We start from the raw sequence: 12,836 nt of genomic DNA on the forward strand, positions 1-12,836 counted from the left end.
TAGTGCTTCTTTTGAAACTGTAAGAGTTTCTCCATGGTATGGTCTCAGTAGCTGTGCCCTGGGGATCCTGTATTGCAAACTTACTCTCCAAAATTGTATGTCACCAGGAACTGAAGGACATATGAGAGATGATTGGTTCATGAGGATTCTGCCTTCACCCAGCGTCACAGATCAGTCCACCCGAGGAAATAAAGGTTTGCTCAGGAGTTACCTAGTCAAGGATCTCCAAGACCCTTCCTCTGTCTCTCCTTGAGATGGCCTCCTCCACCTTCAGCAGGAAGACCCTCATCAAAGGCTCTGCCATCGCCAAGCTCTTGGACATCACAGTGTTAGGAACAATGGGGCCAAGAAATGTGTAGTCGTTACAGATTACTCAGCTTCAGGTATCATTTTGCTATGGCCACAGTACCTGGAGTAAGACAGGTCAGCATGTGCAAATTAGTATGCCAGAAGACTTATGTATTAACATTTTTGTTTCCAAGCTGAAAATTGAGTAAAATTAGTTGAACTTTGTCATTTCTCTCACCTGGGGTTAGCACTCACAACTACTGAGGGAGGATAACTGAGTGAGTGAAACAGAGAATAATGCAAGGAGCAGGGCCCAACCTAACATGAAATCAGAGAGAACAGAGACCCAGGGGAGGAAGGCATTCCACTGGGGCCTCCCTGTGAGCTCTGATGAAAAACTGAAGGATAGAGAAGCTGGAGGCCGCTGCACAGACACCACAACTGTCCCCAAGTCCTGGTCAACGTGGGCAAACCATGTCTGAGAATCACAGAATACATAAGCATTTTTCAATAAAAGCAGAGTTGGAAGGAAAAGCAGCACTGAGAGCTAGTTTGTCTCCATGGAAGTGGGCAAAGCACAAGGTAGCCAGGTTTCCTGGTGCCTTTCTCTCCAGGTGGCGTTTTTTCAGACCGCCAGGGCGGGAGAGGAGCGCGCAGGAGCAGGGCTGGTGGCCATAGCTGGAGCACTACCGCCATCGTGAGGCCCCAGTTTCAAGGGGCCCTGCGCCATTACAGCCTCCTTCCCAGGCGGCCCAGCTGCGGGCACGATGTGGCTTTGTGGAGGAGTTGGGAGAGGCTTGGGCAGCGATCTGGGCCTCTGGCCTTCTCCCCGGGCCCTGAGGGAGACCTGGGCCCTGGCGCGCTCTCAGCAGAGACCCTGGAGAGCCAGGGACCCCGAGAGGACCGGCTGCAGCAGGAGACTGGTCACCGGAAGTCGTGGGGCGGGGCCTAGGAAACGCGCTGGGTGCACAGGAGCCAAGGGACCCACTCAGGGGCTGAGGGAAGGAGGTCGCCTTGGCTCAGGGTGCCCAGCGGCAGGAGGAGCCGAGTTCCCTGAAGTGGCGGCTGGCGGCACAGTTTTTGGCAGAAGGAGAAGCGGGGCCAGGACTTGATTTCTGGGTCGCTGCTGCCACCCGAGGCCCTGCTGCAGGGTTTGCAGCCACAGCAGAGCCTGCTCACTCCCGTCGGCTGCATTGTGCGCAGGGGTCCACCTGCTCAGTACCTGGCACAGTCACCAGGGGCCACTGTGGCCTGGTGGATTCTGTCGTGGTCCTGACAAACAACCTGGCCCGCCAAAGTGCCCCTTGGCGAGGCACGGCCCCACAGTTGAAAGCCCTTGCTGCAGCCCCCATGGCTGCCTGTATTGGGCGGTCGTGAGCGGGTCCTTGCCCAGGCCCTGACCCCAGCCCTGGCGCTAGGCCAGGTACTCCTCAGCTCTGAGTTGGTGCCCAGAAAAACAGGTTTCTGTCACAAACAGTGAGCGACTTGTCCATTCTGGGGGCCTCAGCTATTTCAGGATGTTAGGCATCTTCAAATGATGGACTATATACCACAGACATGAGTATTTAATATGCAAAGTGTTAATCATCTGGGATCGGGTCATTCATTTATTCTTTAATATCCAAAAGAGAATTTTACAATCCAGCAAAATAAACAACCTCTGGAGTCTCTCAAATTTAGAAAAAAGAAAAAAAAAAAAAAAAACAAAAAGAGAGAGAGAGAGAGAGAGAGACAATGGCTAATGCAGACACTTCAGGTTTCCAGCCTGTGTTCTTCCCCTTGGAGCAACAGCAAGCATGCCCTTTCTTGATGGCACGGTGCTTTGGCACTTGGATCCCTCCTACAAGTGTTGAGGGGCAGGTCTGTTCAGTGGGACCTGTGTGCTCATTCCTGGTGTCCATCACCACCCAGGTTCAACACCAAGACTCTGCATTTGTGCTTTGCCTGTGCCTGGGTGACACAGAGAGGTTGTGAGTTCCAGCTTGAAGCTGGCCCCATTGGACCTCCACAGGCCCAGCCTGCCTCACCTGCAGGGGCTTTAGTGCAGGAAGAGCTCTGGGCTCTGAGGTTTAGGAAACAGTGTCAGGATGGCAGTATTACCACACCAAACAGATAGCCTTGCCTCCAGGTGCTCTGTCTGTGCCCATCCTATGCAGGAAGGGGGATTCCAGAAGACAGGAAATACCTCAGAAACCATGGCTACCTGACATTTGGCTCAATTTGAGACAACGTGATCCACTCCTAGAATTTGGCTTTTCCCTTCCATTGGATATCAATGTGAGATCTAGTGTGCAAAGCCCTGGATTCCACGACATGAACACACAGAACATGAGAGAGAAAAAAAGACACAGTTCAAAACCACAATCTTAATACCTTAGCCACTCACCCCTTTGGCATCTTCTCCCTTCCAGAACTCAGTTTCCACGTGATCGGGTCTTCCCATTTCTGCTCTCCACTCAACCTTCTTTCTGCAGCGATTCCTCATGGCATCTGATTGTCGTGGGCTCTTGGAGGCAAACCTCAGGTATCCTTGCCTCGGAAGGAGATGAAAATGTTTATAGCAAGGGCTGGGGAAGTGGGAATGTATGCATGAGGCACTTGGTTGTCACCGTGACTCCCATCCTTCCCAGGTCCCCTGGAGGACTCCTCCCTATTCATATCCAGGCTCTAGGTAGGCTGGGCCCCCTTGGAGGCCTGTGTGAGGTGCAGCTCTCACAGGAGTGTCCAGAGAGCTCACCACTGAATGCAACTCTACAATCCCACCTGAAGGGACACCTGCATCGGAGTGAATGTAAATTCTTAGAGCACAGGTGACACATGTTCTAACATGGCTTCATCAGCTAACATCATAGCCCCAGCGTTTACCCATATCATAGAATGTCCAGTGACTCTTTCCCATTTCTTTCCCACCTATGTGTATTCCTGGTTGTCACTAGGGATCCGTTCTATCTCTTCTCTTTGATCACTGTGAGATGGAACTTGCAAGGTTTCGGAAAATAGCCACGTTATAATTGAGAGAAAACCACTACCATAAAACATCCTATAAGACACACTGTGGATGACTTTTTCAATTGCGTTTCTTCAACACATCCATACAAACATCTATGCTGACAGAGAGTTCCTAAAATCGATTTGCATTTCAATTTCAATTACATGGAGTCATGCATTCTGTTTACACACCCTAATTTCACTTCTGAATCCCAGGCAGTGTGTGGTAGTGTCATGAATCATTTGCAAGATTGGGTGTCAGGAACTTTTAAACCATTCACAAAGGTTTCATGTAATGGACTGGTATACACAAAGCATTTTCTGCTTATTTAACAATTTTTCATATAAAATCCTTCACCAGTTATATATATGTATTAATTGATATAACCTATATTTTTAATGCAATACCTCTTCTTCATATTCCATTAATTCCTAAGTACATATTAGAGAACTTTGAATTTTTTAAAAACCCTACATTGAACACAAGGCAAGATAGCAAAAGTCCATGCCTTTCCAATTCAGTCACCAACATGACTGCCCCCAGGGAACCTTGATCAGGATAGGTCCTCCATTCACATGCTGCTTCGGACTTTCATTAAAGTCTCTATTTGTTTACAAACTAAGAAAGCTAAAGATATAAGTCCCTGACCCCAAGTCAGATTGCATCACAATCCTTCTACTACTGACCATCAGCACGCAAATATACAACTTTAAGAAGTTGCAAGGTGGGCAGTGTGGTGCATGCCTGCAATGCCAGGCAATAGGGAGGCTGAGGCAAGAGGATCACACGTTCAAAGCCAGACTCAGCAATTAAGAGACGGCTAAGCAACTCACAAACCCTGCCTCAAAAAAAAAAAAAGTGAAACACAGGTTATGGCTGAGTGGTTAACAGCTCCTGTGATTAATCCCTTGCACCTAAAAAAAAAAAAAAAAAAAAAACTTGCATATGCACAAGAATGGACGTACCCACACATAGCACGTGTACTCCTATCCTCAGAAAAAGGTGAGCATGTGACATTTCACACAGTCTGCAGCATAATCTTACACCACTGACATAGATTCACATCAATATCGAGTTTTGAATGTTTGAAACATATGGCAGGAATATCCCAGCAAGGACCATCCCACAACAAAATGTCTCTATCCAGGTGAATATTGGGGCTAGGAATGCTTGAACACACTTGGTGGGATGGAATAGGAGCGCACACACAGTGGAGATCAGTATGCAGGTTCTTCAAATCAGGGGTGGGGACCACTATTCCAGCCAGCTACACCATTTTTTAAATTTAACAATGAAAAGATAAGGTCAGCACGCCGTGGTGATGCTCGAATACTCATCTTGAAGGCAGCACAATTCACAAGTTATGGATCCAGCTTCTGCAAAATATTCTGGGTGTGGGAATGATCCCAGATCATTGAACTATTTTCTCTCACTCTGCTTGCTGCCTCTTCATGTTGGTGATCCCATCCCTTGAGGAAAAAAGAGATGGCCACTCACCATCCACTCTGTCTATTCTAATTTCTGCAAGAAACCACTGTCACATCCAATGACAGGAAGAAATACACCTCTATTTTCTTTTAAAATTTGATAGGTTCAACTTTGACTATAAAAACGCCGATGCATTTCAGGTGAATTTTTGCACAGTTTCCACCGAATAACAGGTTTCCAAGGGTAGGGTTGAGTGTTCCTCCTCCTTGCATATTTGCTGCCCTGGAAGAAGTTCCAATTCTTCTCTGCCCTTCTCTTCAGGCCCTCTGGCCTCCAGAGAACTGGGCCCGCACGTGACCCACTGGACACACAGCTGATGCTGCCCTATGCCACCTAGAACTGACTTGTCCTTGTGGTTGTCCCTGGTGGTAGAAGGGATTTGAGCACAACAGCATGGTGACGTCACCTAAGGGATTGCTATCTCTTGCTCCAAGGACCTGAACAAGAAGTTAGTATGCACAGTGCCTGCATCATCCTTTTAAGAGTCCCCTCAGGTCCAGTCTGCACAGCCTAGCACTCAGGCCCAGCCCCAGGACTTCCTGTGGGAGGACCTCCTGGCCTCTGCCATTCCACTCCGGGCCCCTAGCTCTGCAGGCTCTATACTGCATCAGAGCACCAGTGTCCAGGGTCCCTCAGGGCCCTGGGAGGAGTCAAGGAGACACCTTGGGAGCCCAAGCCTCTTGCCACTCCCTACTGCACAGGTCTTCCCAACCGCTAGGCCTCCTGGGAAGGAGACTTTCATGGCGCTGGGTGACTGGAAACTGTGTCCTCACGATGGCAGTAGAGCTGCAGACATGGCCACCAGCCCTGGTCCTGAGCGCTCTTCTCCCGCCCTTCCCGTCTGAAAAAACGCCACCAGAGACAAAGGCTCAAGGAAACATGGCTGCCTTCTCTTCTGCCCTCTGGGATGGAACAAGCTGTGCAGGCGCCTTTTTATTTTGGAATTCGAATTTGCAATTTGAAATCATTGAAAAGTTTTGAATTTTGAGACAGCATTTTGCATGTGGGTCACACTGGCCTGGATCCTGAGACCACCTTCCTCACTGGGCCTCCAGTATGGGACTCATCAGAAACCACACTGGCCTGAATCTGCTCTTCTGTCATTAGGACTGGGGTGCTGGTGGAACTTACTCTTCCACAGGATCTTGTCCATTCAGTTGTCACTTCCTTGACTCAGTGGTACAGGCTCTGGACTTCCTGGGACATCAAATGCTTTCCTGGGGAGGATAAAGTCTCTGATGTGAGAAGACCACTGAGGAAGCTGGGAAGCTGGAGGAGACCCTCTCTAGGAAACAACTTGCCAATGCAAGGGGTCTGGTACTTGGCTGTGCTCCAAGACAAGTAGGCATCCAGGAATGCTTGTGTTTCTAGACATATGAACTGAAATGGAAAGCATAGTTTCCCATGTGCAGTCACAGGCTGGCCTGATACTTATACTTTCTTTTGCATCCATTCCTATCTTTGTCTCCTTATTAAACATGAAAACATTTTCCTATGACATGAAATAGGCTTCTACTACTGACCATGACTTTATGGGGTATCTGTCTTCATGTGTTTTATGGATAATTTTTTCCTCATAAATTTTATTTTATCACATGACTTACAGTATTGTCTTATTATAAGACAGGTCGTTCTGTCTTTTTTATTCCCTTCAACTGTATGTTCCCCTTAGTCCTTTTTATATATTGATTTTATTTTAGACCTAGGTTTAAACACAGGGATGCCTAACCACTGATAATATTCTAAGACCTTCCCCCAAAAAGAGCTTGTTAAGTTTGTATTTTGAGGCAGGGCCTTGATAAAGCACTTAGGGCCTCAGTCTTTGTTGAGGCTGGCCTCAAGCTTGCAATCCTCCTGCCTTGGCCTCTCACATTGCTGGGATTAGAGGTGTGGGTCCCAAAGCCGTGCTCAGGAGCCATCTTTGGCAAGAAGTAAGACAATCAGGTTGCACCAAGGGGAAGAAAAGCACAAGCAGGAGAACTTTCAAAGGAACCAATAGAATTTAGATATTTCTACAGATATTGTTAAATATATAGGACCGTTATTCTGCATTTAGTTTCATTGGAGAAAAAGAAACCTATAATGCATTTGAATTAATGCTCATCATCGTCTGGAGCAGGTTTCTGGTGAACATAGCTTTCAGGAGCTGAGGACGACAAACCCCATGAACGTCAACTGCATTTCACCCTAAGGAAAACAGCTGAAACTAAAATACACCCTCATGAACGTGCTGTACACAAGTAGACAGTCTTAGTGGTTTTGATGGAACCCGCGGCCTTGAACAAACATGGAAATGACAGCATGAAGTATCTCTCAAAATGCAAGGTGTGTCCTCTGGAATCCCTGAAGTGAGAGGTCAATGGTATTTGGAAGAGTTCATGGTATTCCCAAGTAGAGTAATAATGCAGGGCTGAGGATTCATGCCTCGGTTTAATTGCAAATGGAAAACAAAAGCAGAAAGGACTGTGAGGCTGAAGCAAGAGGATGAAAGGTTGAGTCCGGGCTGGCCAACCTCACTCAAAAGTTAAATTCTTAAAAGGAAAAAAGAAATGAAACCATGTAAAATGAAAAGGCACCATTGAGAACGTGTTCTAGCGAAGGAGGCAAAATCAGGACTTCTGGTCCCTGGTGACTTTGTCTCCAGCTGGCATTGGTATGAACAAGAAGGGCAGGAGAAGAGCACTCAGGATCAGGGCTGGTGGCCTTGTCTGGCCACTCCCACCATCATGAGGAAATAGTTACCAAGCAGTCTGCTGCATTAGCATCTCCTTCCCAGGAGGCCTAGCTGCTGGGGAAGACCTGGCTTTTGTGTAGCCAGCTGGAAGGGGCTTGGGCTCCAAGCTGGGCCTCTTTGCCTTCTCCAGGTGGCCTGAGGGAGACCTGGGCACTGGTCCTCTGTCTGCATAGAACTGGGACAGGGAGAGGAAACAAACAGATCAGCAGCAGCCAGGAGATGGTGACACAGGGCGGAAGGGGTGGGCCAGGCCTTGGTACTGAGGTGTGTGGACTGCACCAGAGAAACCCACTCAAAGTCTGAAGCAGTTCCTAGGGGCACTTCCCTTGAGTTCGTCCCCTTGGAGCAAGACACACAATGCCCTTTTGTGATGTCACTGTCCTAGAGCCCATGGATCCACAGCAGGACAGGACAGTCTTAGGGACACCTATGTATTGAAACTTGGTGTCCCTTGTGGATCAGGTTCTAACAGACTCTGCATTTATGCTTTGGCCCTGCCTGGCCCCACCAAAGAGCTGGCTATGCCCCACTTGGATCTCGGCCCAACACACTTGCTACTGGGCCTTCCTGGCTTATCTGCCAGTCTTTCATGCAGAAAGGGCTCTTGAGGTGGGATTCTCTTAAAAGGTTTCCTTAACTAGACTTGCCTCCCGTGCGTTGTTTCTGCCCCTTCAGCATGAAAAGAAAAAAAAAAAGAAAAATCGTGAGAGCAGAAAAACACTCCAGAACGTATGGCTGCCTTGCATTTTGTTCAAATTCAGGAAATGTGCTCCCCTGCTGAGATTCTGCTTTGGGGTTCCAGTGACATCAATGTGAGACCTAATATACAAAGTCCTATGATTCATCCTAGGACCACATTGGAAGACAAAACAGAACAAAACAAAAAAACTGAAAACTTAAGAAGATCAGAAAGAAAAGCACAAGGCCGCAGTCACTCACCCACAGGCCTCCTCTCTGTCTCTATGCACCCATTTTCCACATGACCAAGTCGTCCCCTTTCTGCTCTGCACTCAGTCTTCTTTCTCTGGCCTTTCCTCTTGGGATCCATTGTCTCCTGCTCTTGGATGCCAAAGCTCAGGTGTACCTGCCTAGGAAAGAGTTGGAAATGTCTACACCAAGGCCTTGGGAAGAGGGTATGTAGGCCCCAAGACACTTGGTTGTCAGGCTGACTCACATCCTCCCCAGGTCCCCTGGACTCCTCCTCCATACTCAGACCCAGCCTCTAGGCAGGATAGGGCCCCTGGGAGGCCTACATTAGGTGCAGCTCTCACAGGAGGGTCCAGATGGCTCAGGACTGAATGCTCAGTAATCCGTCCATGCAGCTGTGTGACAACAGCACAAATGGCCACTACTGGTGGTACCTGTATGCTCAGTCCTGCTGTCCCTAAAGCTCTAGCTTCTACACTGCAAGACTGCAGTTACGCTTTGCTCTCTCCTGGCCTCAGACAACCAGGCTGGGAGGCCTCCATTGGTAAGTGAACCCTCAGACTCCCAGGGGTCCTGTCTTGCTCAGCTGTTAGGCCTTGCCTGCAGGATGGGCTAGGAGTGGAACCTCTTCAAGGGATTTCCTCAGGATGGCAGTATTGTCCCACGAGAGAGGGCTAGCCTTCTTCCTTCCAGGCGTTCTGCTGCTTCCACTCAGTTTGAACAAGGAAGGAAGGAAGGAAGACAGACAAGCCAATAATTCCCAGAAATTGTGGCTCCTTCATATTTCTTCCACTTTGGTGTGTAACATGCTTCACCTTTAAAATTTTGTTTTTCCCTTCCAGTGGATACCAAGCTGAGAACTAATAGGGAAGACCTTGGTCCCCATCCCCAGGAAAGAAAGAAAGTTAGGGAGGAAAATGGAGGTAAAGCAAAGTCTGACAAGTTGGCCACACTGGCCTTGAACTTGAGACCCTCCCACCTCAGCTTTCTGTACCTGATTCCTTTCACTTTTCAAGAGAAACCACACAGGGCCTGAATCTACTCTTCAGTCATCAGGACTCTGGTCCTTGTGGATCTTAATTTTCCTCAGGATCCTGAAACTTCAGGTCATCATTTACAGGGTGTTACCGGTCCTGGAGTTTCCTGAGCATCCAATGTTCTCCTAAAGGAGGATAAAGTGCATGAATGAAAGCAGACAACTGAGAAAGCTGTGGAAGCTGGGGGAGATTTATTCTAGCTAACAACTCACCATTCCAAGGGGTATGTCCCTGGACTATGCTCCAAGACAAGCATGGATTCTGGGATTCCTACTGCTCTAGCTTATGAACAGAATTGGAGGCATATTTTCTCATGTGCAGTGTAAGGAGGGCAGGATACTCATGATGAGCTCTATATCCTTTTCTAATATTGTCTCCTCATTAATGTTTTCCTATGGCATGATATACGGTTCCTCTATTGACTGTGACTTTATGGGTCTCTATGTCTACGTTCTGTAGTGTACTGTTTACATTTTATTTCACTTTTGTTGGATATACATATATATATGTATACATGAATACATACACATGTATGTTTTTTTCCTACTTGGTGATGGACATTGTGGGTTCATTTTACTGCGCATTATTTATGCGGGTCTAAGGATCAAATCAAGTACCCCACATGTGCTAGGTCAGCCATCTTCCACTTCGTTTTATATTCTGTCACATGGATTATAAGTGCTTCCCATTAGTAAATTCCAGAATGGCACCTGCCAAGGTATGAAGAAACAGGCCTGCGTGGACAACAAAAGCAAGGTCACTAAACTTTTCATATGTGTATACATTCCCACAAAACATATATCTCCATTACATTTGAATTAATGTATACTGTTGCTGAGAGTAGAGAGGATTTGTGATCACCACAGCTTAGAAGACATGATGTTCATGAACATCCTCAACACCCAGTTTTGTACATCAACACTTTCCCCCTGAAGTATAAATGGGAACCTTGAAAATAAACCCTCATCAACATCGCTTCACAAAAGGAGACACCCCTAGGGCTTCTGTTGAAACTGTAAAAGTTTTCCAGAAACTTTCAGTGGCTGTTAGCTGGATATCCTGTGTTGCAAACTTACTTCCCAAAATTATATGTGACCAGGAACTGAAGGACATGTGGGAGATGATTGGTTCATGAGTACTCTGCCTTCATGCAGAGTCACAGATCAGTCTACCCATCGAAATAAAGGTTTACTCGGAGGTGACCTGGCCAGGGATCTCCAAGAAACTTCCTCTGTGTCTCCTTGAGATGGCCTCCTCCACATTCAGCAGGAAGACCCCCATCAAGGGCTCTAAAGATGCCAAGCTCTTGGACTTCCCACTCTCCTTAACCCTGGGGCCATGAAATGTCTAGTCTTTACAGACTACTCAACTTCAGGTATCATTTTGTTATGGCCAGAGAAAGTGGACTATGACATGTCACCATGTGCATATTGCCTCTGCAGAAGATCTATGTATTTACACTTTTGTTTCCAAGCTGATGACATTTCAAAAATAGAGTAAAAGAGGTTGAACTTTGTCATTTCTCTTCACGGTGTTAGCACTCACAACTACTGAGGAACACTGAGTGAGTGAAACAGAGAATAATGCAAGGAGCAGCGTCCAGTGAACATGAAATCAGAGAGAGCAGAGGCCCAGTGGAGGAAGGCATTCCACGGGGGCCTCCCTTTGAGCTCAGATGAAAAACTGAAGGATAAAGAAGCTGGAGGCCGCTGCACAGACACCACAACTGCCCCCAAGTCCTGGTCAACGTGGGCAAACCATGTCTGAGAATCACAGAATACATAAGCATTTCAATAAAAGCAGAGTTGGAAGGAAAAGCAGTACTGAGAGCTAGTTTGTCTCCTGGGAACTGGGCAAAGCACAGGGCAGCCATGATTCCTGGTGCCTTTCTCTCCTGGTGGCGTTTTTTCAGACCGCCAGGGCGGGAGAGGAGCGCACAGGAGCAGGGCTGGTGGCCATAGCTGGAGCACTACCGCCATCGTGAGGCCCCAGTTTCAAGGGGCCCTGCGCCATTACAGCCTCCTTCCCAGGAGGCCCAGCTGCGGGCACGATGTGGCTTTGTGGAGGAGTTGGGAGAGGCTTGGGCAGCGATCTGGGCCTCTGGCCTTCTCCCCGGGCCCTGAGGGAGACCTGGGCCCTGGCGCGCTCTCAGCAGAGACCCTGGAGAGCCAGGGACCCCGAGAGGACCGGTTGCAGCAGGAGACTGGTCACCGGAAGTCGTGGGGCGGGGCCTAGGAAACGCGCTGGGTGCACAGGAGCCAAGGGACCCACTCAGGGGCTGAGGGCTGGAGGTCGCCTTGGCTCAGGGTGCCCAGCGCGAGGAGGAGCCGAGTTCCCTGAAGTGGCGGCTGGCGGCACCGTTTTTGGCAGAAGGGGAAGCGGAGCCAGGACTTGGCCCAGTGTCCCCTGGAGGGGAGCGTGTTGTTCTCTGACGCCCTAAGTGGGCATTTCCCCTGTAATCAGCTGTGGAGGCCCAGGCTTGCTGGGTGCGCCCGGCTGTTGCTCATCTATAGACCTATGAGACTTTCTGTGGCTCATGAGCTCCTGAGAAGCGCCCTTCCTTGCAGTTAGTGCCCCCAGGGTAAAGGGTTTCTGTCACCGACTATGAGCAAAGTGTCCATTCCAGGTGCTCCATCAACTGCAGGATGTCAGGCTTCAAGTGCAGGTGGACTTCTATGGCTTCCCTCATGCCCTGTTGTTCAAATGATACACTATTGACTGTAGACATAGTGATTAATATGCAAATGGTTAATTATTTGGGAATGGGTCATTCTTTTATTCTTGAATATTAAAATGACAACGATAAAATATAATGAAATAAACACTTTGTGGAGTCTCTCAAATTAAAAAAAAAAAAAGAAGAAGAAAGAAAGAAAGAAAAAAAAAATGCCTAAACAGGCTCTTCCCGTTAACAGTCTTGTGTTCTTCCCCTTGGACCAACAGCAAGCATGCCCTTTCTTAATGGCATGACTTGCCTCCCATGCCTTGTTTGTGCCCCTCCAGCATGAAAAGAAAAAAAAAGAAAAATCGTGAGAGGAGAAAAACACTCCAGAAACTATGACTGCCTTGCATTTTGTTCAAATTCAGGAAATGTGCTCCCCTGCTGAGATTCTGCTTTGGGGTTCCAATGACATCAATGTGAGACCTAAGGTACAAAGTCCTGTGATTCATCCTAGGACATTGGAAGACAAAACAGAACAAAAGCAAAAAACTGAAAACGTAAGAAGATCAGAAAGAAAAGCACAAGGCCGCAGCCACTCACCCATGGGCCTCGTCTCCTTCTCTATGCACCCATTTTCCGCGTGACCAAGTCTTCCCCTTTCTGCTCTGCACTCAGCCTTCTTTCTCTGGCCTTTCCTCTTGGGATCCATTG

General features: G+C 48.0%; 1 long non-coding RNA gene across 2 annotated transcripts in view; it reads right to left on the reverse strand.

Moving 5' to 3' along the window:
* Positions 1 to 12,836, reverse strand: part of LOC124972660 (uncharacterized) — a 39,212-nt gene that overhangs the window by 7,643 nt on the left and 18,733 nt on the right. For both annotated transcript variants that reach the window (XR_007106480.1, XR_007106481.1), the window contains exons 4-7: positions 9,421 to 9,588; positions 8,439 to 8,587; positions 2,675 to 2,822; positions 212 to 409 (exon numbers count right to left, since the gene is read on the reverse strand). This is a non-coding gene — a long non-coding RNA (uncharacterized LOC124972660). The remainder of the gene's footprint in view (positions 1 to 211; positions 410 to 2,674; positions 2,823 to 8,438; positions 8,588 to 9,420; positions 9,589 to 12,836) is intronic.

This window comes from Sciurus carolinensis, chromosome X (assembly GCF_902686445.1).
Source record: "Sciurus carolinensis chromosome X, mSciCar1.2, whole genome shotgun sequence".
Classification (NCBI taxonomy): Eukaryota; Metazoa; Chordata; class Mammalia; order Rodentia; family Sciuridae; genus Sciurus; species Sciurus carolinensis.